At 40.6% G+C, this 10,946-nt stretch overlaps 1 non-coding gene across 1 annotated transcript; it reads right to left on the minus strand.

Moving 5' to 3' along the window:
• Nucleotides 1-10,653: 10,653 nt before the first annotated feature.
• On the minus strand, nt 10,654-10,725 carry TRNAC-ACA (transfer RNA cysteine (anticodon ACA)). The gene has a single exon. It is a non-coding gene; the product is annotated as a tRNA-Cys (tRNA).
• Between the last annotated feature and the right edge of the window lie 221 nt (nt 10,726-10,946).

Here is a 10,946-nt window from a genome sequence, read left to right on the forward strand (position 1 = left end):
GTTGCTTTTCATAAAAAAGAGAATCACAGGGTAAAATACAGGCATAGGCTGTATAAGGCTGTTGTTCGAGCTGGCCTCACAGACTGGTGGGATTCTCACCAGATTGGTGTCAGTTTGGACAAATTTGGCTTTATAGTGGTATAGAGAAAGTCTTTAGAGAAGGAAATGGCAACCCACTCCAGTGTTCTTGCCTGGATGATCCCAGGGATGGCAGAGCCTGGTTGGCTGCTGTCTATGGGGTTGCACAGAGTTGGACATGACTGAAGCAACTTAGCAGCAGAGAAATTCGCTCAGTCGTGTCTGAGTCTCTGTGACCCCATGGACTATACAGTCCATGGAATTCTCCAGGCCAGAATAGTGGAGTGGGTAGCCTTTCCCTTCGGCAGGGGATCTTTCCAACCAAGTATCAAACTCAGGTCTCCACATTGCAGGCAGATTCTTTACCAGCTGAGCTGCAAGAGAAGCCCAAACTTGGCTTTGAGTCATCAATAAAATTTGATGAGGTTTTTCTTCTGTCTTAATTTTGTTTGTCCTGAGAGCCTTACTTTGATAGAGAGACTGTGCTCTTCCTGGTTTTCTGCTTGCTGAGGGTGTACATTGTTGGCTCTGCATCCAGAAGACAAACATCTGCGGTGGGTACCCAGGACATGAAATAGACAACTGTTACCATCTCTCATAGGGTCAGTAAGTCTAAATCTTCTCTTCCAGTAGAAACTCCTGTTTCTCCAACATACTCTTATTATCATCCTTATTTTTACAACTATCTTTCTAAATGGCATCATCTTGCCAAGGATGATTTGGGCTTTCAATGGCTCTGGGAAACATTTGACGTGGACAAAATTGTTCATTTGAGAGACATCATAGAAAAGAGAGGATAAGATTACTTAGTCCAAATTGCTAGAATTTTTGTATTAGTATGCAGAGGCTACCAAATGAACTCAGAATCAAAAATTGCTTCACTAAAAGATTCTTTGTCCAAGGCTAATGAACAATTTGACAAACCTAAACAATAATAAATTAGACTCATTTTCCCAGTAAATCCACCTTTTCCTGGCCTTCCAATTGCTTACCTACATCCAGCCCACTCTTCCCCCTTGTCCCGTTCCCTCTCCCTCATTGCTATCATCTCCTCTGTCCTCCCCCTTGTCAAGACTCTTTGATTTTTCCCAGTGATTTTCCTAGGACTCCAAAAGTCAAGTTGCTTCTAAAGGTCCATCTTCCTATGAACAAGGTTGCAGGAAACTGTAGAACTTAACCTTTAGACTGAAGCTGAACTAAGAGCTATAATTAAGGATTTTCCTAAACTCTGAGAGGACCACCAACTATCCAAAGAAAAACTTACAGTTCTTTTGAGTACATAAGGCTGAGGGTTATCTGATCCATATTAAAACGCATATGTTGGACAGAACATGTTAGAAGGTTGGATTCAACCTTCACAGAGGCTGAATCTTAAATGGCAAAACCTGATTGGACTGACCCAGAAAGGGACCTATAAGATATTTGCTTTCACAATAAGCCTAAGTGTCCAAAATTAAAAAAACAAAGTTTAAAGGTCAAAACATATGTCAAAGTTCCCTAAAAACTACACTTGAACACTCTAATAAAATTCGGTCAGATGATAAATCAATCATATAAACAAAAGAAAAAACTATAAGATAATTTCAAGCTACACTAGGAAACACCTTCAAACAACACTCAGGAGATAAAGAAGGTGCTGAAGTAATAGCAGTTCTTTCATCTCACTTTTCATCAAAACTTAAACTAATATTAGATACCTACTTAAACAACAGAAATTAGAATGAGAAAGCTCCTTTACCTGAATTACAGCTCCTGGCAGAACATTTTGAAAGACCTTAAGAACAGAAACCATACAGGACCCAAAATAAATGTATGGCCCTACAGATGGGACAATTGCAGGCCCCCTCTCCAACCTCATAACAAAGACATTTGTACATGCTCTAAGCAGAAAGGATACTGCAAAGAAGATTGACCTAGCTTGCAAAATGGAAGCCAGAACGAAATCCCAGAAAATTCACATCAGTGAGCATGTTCTAAAGAAAAATTGCCCAGTATTGCACCCTACCCTTAAACACTGAAGGTTAACTTGATTACTAACTTGAGGTAGCTGCTCAGTCCTGTCCGACTCTTTGCGACTCCATGGACTATATAGCCTGCCAGGCTCCTCTGTCCATGGAATTCTCCAGAGAAGAATACTGGAATGGGTAGCCATTCCCTTCTCCAGGGGATCTTCATGACTCAGGGATAAAACCCTGAGGTCTCTCACATAGCAGGCAGATTCTTTACCAACTGAGCCACCAGTGTTTGAAACCTCAAACACTGAAGGTTAATCAACTGTAAGTACTGATGGTTACTTCATCAATTTCTGGTGATGAGAGGGTGACTCTTTACCCTTTAAGCTCTGCCATCCTGTCCCAGCTTCCTCTCTGGAGAACATATTATCCAGGTGGTAGTTATTTCAAGTAACCCATCTATTTCTCCGTGTTCCAGGCCTTGACTGTAACACTTTGGGCCTTTACAGGTATTGTGACACCACCCCTACTTTTTAATAGAAGGATGATTGGCTCTACTGTAGAGCATATCCACCTTCTTCACTGTGTTTCTGGACCAGACCAATTCCTATGTTCCTATCTTCATCTGGAAAGGACACCAACATAGCTGGCAGGCATGCCCAGAAGGTCACTGAAGCCCCGTTCTATTTCTCCCTGTTCCTCAGTGGGATTTAAATGCTCTCAGTTTCCACATGATCCAGTTCTAATACAATATGTAGATGGCCTCTGTTAACCTTTGTTCAGAAAACAATAAAGACTGTCAAGAGGATTCCATTTTCTTGCTCACATCCTTAGCAAAAGAAGGACATACAATTTTTTCTTTGCCCAACAGTTCATTTTTTATGATCTAAGGGAGGAAAAATTCTCTCCCCTGATATATTAAAAAGTATCTTAATGTATCCTAGATCCCTTAAAGAATAGCAACCATGATTTCTAGGTTTCAATGGATATTGCAGACAATGAGTGCTGAATCTCTCTGAGATTGTGACATCTCAGTGTGAGTTGACCAACTCTTCAGTAAGAGATCCTCTTTTCTGGAAACCCAAACATGAACAGACCTCTGTAACTTGGATAAGGCTCTTCTCTTCCACAACCTCTTTCCCTAGACACCCCTAACAACAAAAAGGCTTTTTTTTTTTTTTTTTGCTTATACATGAGATTTAGACAAGCCCTTGGGATTTTAATTCAACTTCTTGGGAACCATCAAAAACCCATCACTTATTATAACCTCATCCTTGACCCTATTGCAAAAGTTTACATCTGTCCTAGGGCAATGGAACCTCATAGTTCCTCATGCAGGACAGATGTTAAGTACTGATTGAGAACACACAGCAGCCAGACAATTAAGCTCTTATGAGACTGTTTTTCTATCTTCATGTTACTATTCACTGAAGCCATACCATGAGTTTTGCCACTCACTTTCCCCCACCAGATAGAGGGGGATCTCCTGAATGCCTTGACTCATAGAGCTTTCCTATATCTCACACAGCTTTGTTACAGACTCCAGTCAAGAATCCTGACTGCACATTTTCTTGCTGATGGAAAACTGAAACCAAAGATTATCGAGCAGGATATGATGTCACTAATTCAAGCTCTACTTTAGAATATCATCCCTTACATGAGATAAAATCATCCCAGATGGCAAAATTTATTGTACTTGCTGCTGCTGCTGCTGCTGCTGCTGCTAAGTCGCTTCAGTCGTGTCTGACTCTGTGTGACCCCGTAGATGGCAGCCCACCAGGCTCCGCTGTCCCTGGGATTCTCCAGGCAAGAACACTGGAGGGGTTGCCATTTCCTTCTCCAATGCATGAAAGTGAAAAGTGAAAGTGAAGTCGCTCAGTAATGTCCGACTCTTAGCGACCCCATGGACTGCAGCCTACCAGGCTCTCCTGTCCATGGGATTTTCCAGGCAAGAGTACTGGAGTACTCTTTACTACTCCTTACTAGAGGTTAATTGGGCTTCCTAGGTAGTACTAGTGGTAAATAGCCCACCTGCCAATGCAGAAGATGTAAGAGACATGGGTTCAATCCCTGGGTTGGGAAGATCCCCTGAAGAAGGACATGGCAACCCATCCCAGCATTCTTGCCTGGAAAACCCCATGGACAGAGGAGCCTGGCAGGCTACAGTCTGGGGGTTGCACAGAATCAGACATGACTGAAGTGACTGAGCACACACATATCAGAGCTTATTAATTAGCCAAAGATCAGGGAGTAAACAAATATGCAGATAGCAGGTATGCTCTTGGAGTAATACATGACTTTGAGATGCCTTGGAAACAAAGAGTATTTCTTACTTCTACTGGAACCATCATCAAAAATGGATAAGGAACTTTTAAATGCATCCAGACGGCCAATAGGCACAAGAGAAAATGCTAAACACTGTTAATCATTAATGCAAATAAAAACTACAATGAGGTACCACCTCACACTAGTCAGAATGACCATCATCAAAAAGTCTACAAATAACAAATGCTGAGGAGGGCATGGGAAAAAGGAGACCCTCCCACACTGTTGGTGGGAACATAAGTTGGCAGAGCTACTATGGATAATAGCATGGAGTTTTCTCAAAAAACTAAAAATAGAGCTACCACATGATCCTAGCAACCCCACTCCTAGGCATATATCCAAACAAAACTGTGATTCAATAAGATATATGCACCCCACTGTTCATTATAGCACTATTTACAACAGCCAGGATATAGAAACAACCTAAATGTCCATCAGCAGATGAATGGATAAAGAATATGTATTTCATATATGGAATGGAATATTACCATTCAGTTCAGTTCAGTTGCTCAGTAGTGTCCGACTCTTTGCGACCCCATGAATCACAGCACACCAGGCCTCCCTGTCCATCACCAACTCCAAGAGTTCACCCAAAGTCATGTGCATCAAGTCGGTGATGCCATCCAGCCATCTCATCTGGAATGGAATGGAATATTACTCAGCCATTAAAAGAATGAAATAATGCCACTTGCAGCAATATGGATGAACCTGGAGATTATCTTACTAAGTGAAATAAGTTGGACAGAGAAAGACAAATACCTTATATGCCTAATCTTAAAAAATGATACAAATGAATTTATTTACAAAACAGAAACAGACTCACAGTCTTAGAGAATGAATTTATGGTTACCAGGAGAGATGGGTAGGGAGGAGGGACAGATTGAGAGTTTGGGATTGACGTGTAACTACTGCTATATTTAAAATAGATAGCAAACAAGGATCTACTCTTAAAAAAAAAAAAAAAATTGGAATGCTGTCAACCCAGAGCAAAAGAACAAATCCCATAGGCCAAGATAGGTTGTTCTATCTTGCTTATTTCCTTGACCTAGAGACAGAAGTATTAGCAATGGTACAGACTCTACCATAGTTAGCCAACAAGAAATCAAGAGCAGTGCAATTGCCCATTGATACTCATGACAATGAATTTCTCTTGCTCTCTATTGCATCTAGGGCAGAGATAGTACTGCTAATGGCTGTGGCCAGGGTTAGTAAATTTCATTACAGTCCTTTCTAGTTGTATCATTTCCACCAGTGGGATCAATGCTTTAATTTTTCACATAAATGAGCTATGTGAACAGCTGGAAAAATGCCTAAATAATCAAGAATGAGCTTCATTTTGAAGCTCTTGTCTTGAGTTGGAGTATCCTTTCAATTGGGTCAAATTTGGAATTGCTTCTTTAGTTGTGAAATATGAACCCAAGGATAGACTTTCTGAAGTCTCATTTCTGCATTTGTTATTAGTAATGCTTCCTAAGGTCCCTTTCACTGAAATTAAACAGCAGTTTTTCTCTGATGTTTCTTCCAAAACACAAAATCTTCTGGTCCAAGATCATGTTACGTACGTTTAAGAAGATGTTGTAGGAAGGCAGTTTTACATTGTTGGTAATAGGACTACCTAAGCCATTTGACTCCTTTGCAATATTTGCCATAACTGCATGAAGCAGGACAAGTCTAGTTTCAGAAATAAAATCCTAAAACACATGAACTTTCAGCTTCAAATCCATACGGTGGTAACAGATGTGTTCTCAAGGGACTGGACTCTACATGGCTATAAGAGCTAGAATCTTTGGCCAAGTGTTTCTGAAGATTTTTATAATTTTAATTTAAAGATTATATCAATTCTTTCAACATGTCCAGAAGATTGTGGTGATAAGCACAATATTGGATTTTTAAAACTTTGTATCGGAGTATAGTTGATTATACTCTTTGTAGCTGAAAATGCAGAAGCTCTATACAGTCAGCGAAAACAAGACAGGGAGCTGATGGAGATTCAGATCATGACCTTCTTATTGCAAAATTCAGACTTAACGTGAAGAAAGTAGGGAAAACCACTAGACCATTCAGGTATAACCTAAATCAAATCCCTTATGATTATACAGTGAAATGACAAATAGATTAAAGGGATTAGATCTGATAGAGTGTCTGAAGAACTACGGACAGTAGTTCATAACACTGTACAAGAGGTGGTGATCAAAACCATCCCCAAGAAAAAGAAATGCGAAAAGGCAAAATGATTGTATGAGTAGGCCTTACAAATAGCTGAGAACAGAAGAGCAGCAAAAGGCAAAGGAGAAAAGGAAAGATACACTCATGTGAATGCAGACTTCCAGAGAGTAGCAAGGAGAGATGAGAAAGCCTTTTTAAGTGAACAATGTAAAGAAATAGAGGAAAACAATGGAAAGGGAAAGACTAGAGAACTCAAGAAAATTAGAGATAACAAGGGAACATTTCATGCAAAGATGTGCATAATAAAGGACAAAAATGGTATAAGCCTAACAGAAGAAAAAGATATTAAGAAGAGGTGGCAAAAATACACAGAAGAACTTTACAAAAAAAGATCTTAATGGCCCGGATAACCACAGTGGTGTGATCACTCACCTAGAGCCAGTCATCCTGGAGGGCAAAGTCAAGTGAGACTTAGGAAGCATCACTATGAGCAAAGTTAGTGGAGGTGATATAATTCCAGCTGAGCTATTTCAAATCCTAAAAGGTGATGCTGTGAAAGTGTTGCACTCGATATGTCAGCAAATTTGGAAAATTCATAAGTGCCATGGCACTAGAAAATGTCAGTTTTCATTCCAATCCCAAAGAAGGGCAGTGCCAAAGAATGTTCAAACTACCACACAACTGTGCTCATTTCGTATGCTAACAAGGTAGTGTTTAAAATCATTCAAGTTAGGTTTCCCAGTGTGTGAACTGAGAACTTCCAGATGTTCAGGCGGCATTTAGAAAAGGCAGAGGTACCAGAGACCCAGGTACCAGAGTCTCCTGGACAGCAAGGAGATCAAACCAGTCAGTCCTAAAAAAAAAAAAATCAACCCTGAATATTCGTTAGAAAGACTGATGCTGAAGCTCCAATAATGTGGCCACCAGATGTGAAGAGCCAACACATTGGAAAAGACCCCAATGCTGGGAAAGAGTGAAGGCAGGAGGAGAAGGGGCCAACAGAGGACGAGATGGTTGGATGGCATCACTGACTCAATGGACATGAGTTTGAGCAAACTTTGGGTGATAGTGAAGGACAGGGGAAGCCAGGTGTGCTGCAGTCCATGCGGTCACAAACAGTCAGACACGACTGAACGACTGAACAACATAGCTGATCTACAGTGCAGGATAGTATTGTTCTTGAGTGAAGGGTAATACCTTACTGAAGATAATACCTTCTTTGATAATTGTTCTCATAAAATGTGATCCTCAGTCATTTGATATAAAAGTTGGTCTGCTCCAGGTTGGAAACACAAAATCACACAGCATTTGAGCAACTGTTAGGCTGCAGGTTTTTGGCAAGGAAATATCTCAACCCATACTGAACGCAGACATATGATAACTGAAATACATTCAAAGCTCATGGAGAACGGAAGCTGAGTGCAATCCATCTGAAAGCGTTCCAAAGCTCCGTGAGGTTTTGGTTTCTGGTTGTGTTCCAGCTTTATAGTTTTTCCCTCATTAGGTATTGTCTTTCTTTGTCTCTTGAAACAGTATTTTTATTTGGAACAGAGTTCCAAATTTTAAAGAATCTCATAGGGATTACTGCTCTTGTTCCCATCATAGTGATCATGATGCTGGACCACTACCTTCTATTCAGAGCCTTAAATGCTTCTGTGCAGCTGGTCTCTCATGAGATGATTGCCATGATGACATAACAAAAGGTCTAGAAAACCTCATGATAATAGTGACTATGGAGACAACTAGACAAACTGCAGGAGGGGAATATCTGAATCTCTAGGGTTCTGTGAATTACTCAACCTCTCACAATCATAAGAATGACTGAAAGCAAGAACAAGAGACTGAACACATTATACAAACATATGCCCACAGAACTCTGACTTGCAACTTTTGTAACAGCACAGGAATCCAAACCAGCCTCTACAGTAGCCAGGCCAGGAAGTCAAACCATAACCTCTGCAGCAATTGACTCAGAGTAGTCAGGACTTGGTCACTGATTTCCAGCTTCCATATTTTTTGCCCCTTCTTCCAATTGGAGAAAACCAAATACATTCCTCAAAATCAATCGCATAAGATACTCCACTTTGGGTTAGACTGCTTCTGGCTTCCCAAACAACTTCTAGTCAGAGCATAACTGAAGCCATCTTCCTTCTGCACTATAAAGCTTTCCTACCATTCTGCCTGCCTTTGAGTCTCTGCCAGACACAAAGTGAGGGGAGCTGACCACCTACTTCAGCAAGTTCTGAGTAAGTAACCTCTGTACTTATTGGGGTGATTGTTACTTACACAAAGGAAAGAGATGTGAGGGACAGACCCTGGCTGAACCCTGAGAGAAGAAGCCATGATCTGATTTAGAGAGAAATTAGAAATCAAAGTTTTCCCCGGGTCTCAGATCCTTCAAAACAAATTCATGCATTTCAAAGCATCTGTGTTCAGGTTCTAAAAAAAGAAAAACCTATTCCATAACATATCTTTTAATTTAAAAAAATAGTGTCCATTATTTAGTTGTCTTCAGTAACAGATAAGGTATTAAATGGGATTTCTTTAGGCAATATTCCAATGAAAATGTTGGTTTGTTTAATTGATGGCTATTATGATATTGGACCCTGGGATTGCCTGAATTTTTTTTTTACTGTCTATAAAGGTGATAAATCATATTTCATTTGGGACTGCAGTCTAATTCACAGCTTATATGCTTTTGTATTACTTGCTGGTATGCTAAAAGATGACGTAGATACCTAAATAAACCATACAAGTTGTTAAAAATTTAAATAGCCACAGAATCCTATAAACTACTGAGTTTGGTGGGTTTAAGCAATCAAATATATGCAGATTCTTTAATAGAAAATGCTGTTTGGGAGAAATATGCTTCTATAGGGTTTGGGATTCTTCTTCCCAAAATATTTATTACTCAATTATCTCCACAAATGAAATGCAACTTGATTGTCTCTGCCCTACAAAAAGAAAAATGCCATTCTAATTTTTGTTTTGTTTAGGCAAGTATATCAAGAATGGAAGAAACCCTGGAAAAATGATCAAGACTTGTTCTGTTTCCTAACAGAAGGAAGAATACTGTGCAGTCATTTAGGGCTGAGAAGTCAAGCAGCCATCAGCTGGGACACTCGAAATGCAGAGCCTGCAGAGAGGCCTGCTGAGCTGGGAAAATGGTTGGTGTGGTTTACATTTGCTATTTAAAATTTAGGCTAACTTTAAGAGCCACTCTTTTCAAAAAAATAGAGTTTGTAAGACTGCTCGATCTTAGAGATAACTTGTAGGAACACTGGAGAACAAGACATCAATTAAAGGCCCCTCAAACTTCAGCTGATAACCAAGAAGGGTATTGCTAGAATCAATATCTAAGGACTTCCCCAGTGCCCCAGTGGTTAAGACTCCACGCTTCCCCTGAAGTGGGCACAGGTTCAATCCCTGGTCTAGAAACTAAGGTCTAGCATGGTGTGCAATGCAGCAAAAAAAAAAAAAAAGAAAGAAAGAAAGAAAGAAAATCAGTATGTAGAGCCAGAAAAATCTCATGTTAGACCTTTGCTTTCCCAGTGATTACAGAGATGAAGGTTCAGCTCATCAGCTAGCTTCACAAGGCCGAATACTACGTTAGGAGACTCAATAGAAATGACTCAATGATTCTTGATTATATCACTTGGCAGTGACTGCTGATATTAGCCCAGTCTTTCAACTTTGGTCTGGGAGCATGCAAGGGCATGGGGTTCCTCCATGGCATATATGGGCATTTTCTAAGCCATAATGGAGTGATTTAAGTATTGTTGAGTGGCAAGTTTCTTCCCCAAGTCTGCTAATCCATGGCTATAATGAACTCAAACAGAACAGCCTCATCACCTCTTCAGAATAGTGATTGCACTTCAGAGAACTTTCACATATATTATGTCATTGGTTTTGAAAGGCCACCTGGGGTCTGAGTAATTGGAGGTTGGGGGATCTCTCAACAGCCTTATTGAGGTTAGTTAGACTTTGCAGGAACAGAAAAGAAAGAAAGATAGCACTAAGTCATCATCCAACTTTTGAGATCCCATGAACTGTAGCTGCCAGGCTCCTCTGTCCATGGGATTCTCCAGGCAAGAATACTGGAGTGGGTTGCCATTTCCTTCTCCAGGGGAACTTCCCAACCCGGGAATTGAACCCAGGTCTCCCACATTGTAGGCAGATGCTTTACCAACTGAGCTACATGGGAAGCCCTTTCCAGGAATGGGATCCTGTAATTTGCATTCTTATTAGTGAGTTCAGCACGTGAATTTTGGGCTTCCCAGGTGGCACTAGTGGTAAAGAACCTGCCTGCCAATGCAGGAGACGTAAGAAACATGGATTCGATCCCTGGGTCGAGAGGATCTGCTGGAGGAGGGCATAGCACCCTACTCTAGTACTCATGTCTGGAGAACCCCATGGACAGAGGAG

This window comes from Ovis canadensis, chromosome 2, assembly GCF_042477335.2.
Source record: "Ovis canadensis isolate MfBH-ARS-UI-01 breed Bighorn chromosome 2, ARS-UI_OviCan_v2, whole genome shotgun sequence".
NCBI classification, from domain to species: Eukaryota; Metazoa; Chordata; class Mammalia; order Artiodactyla; family Bovidae; genus Ovis; species Ovis canadensis.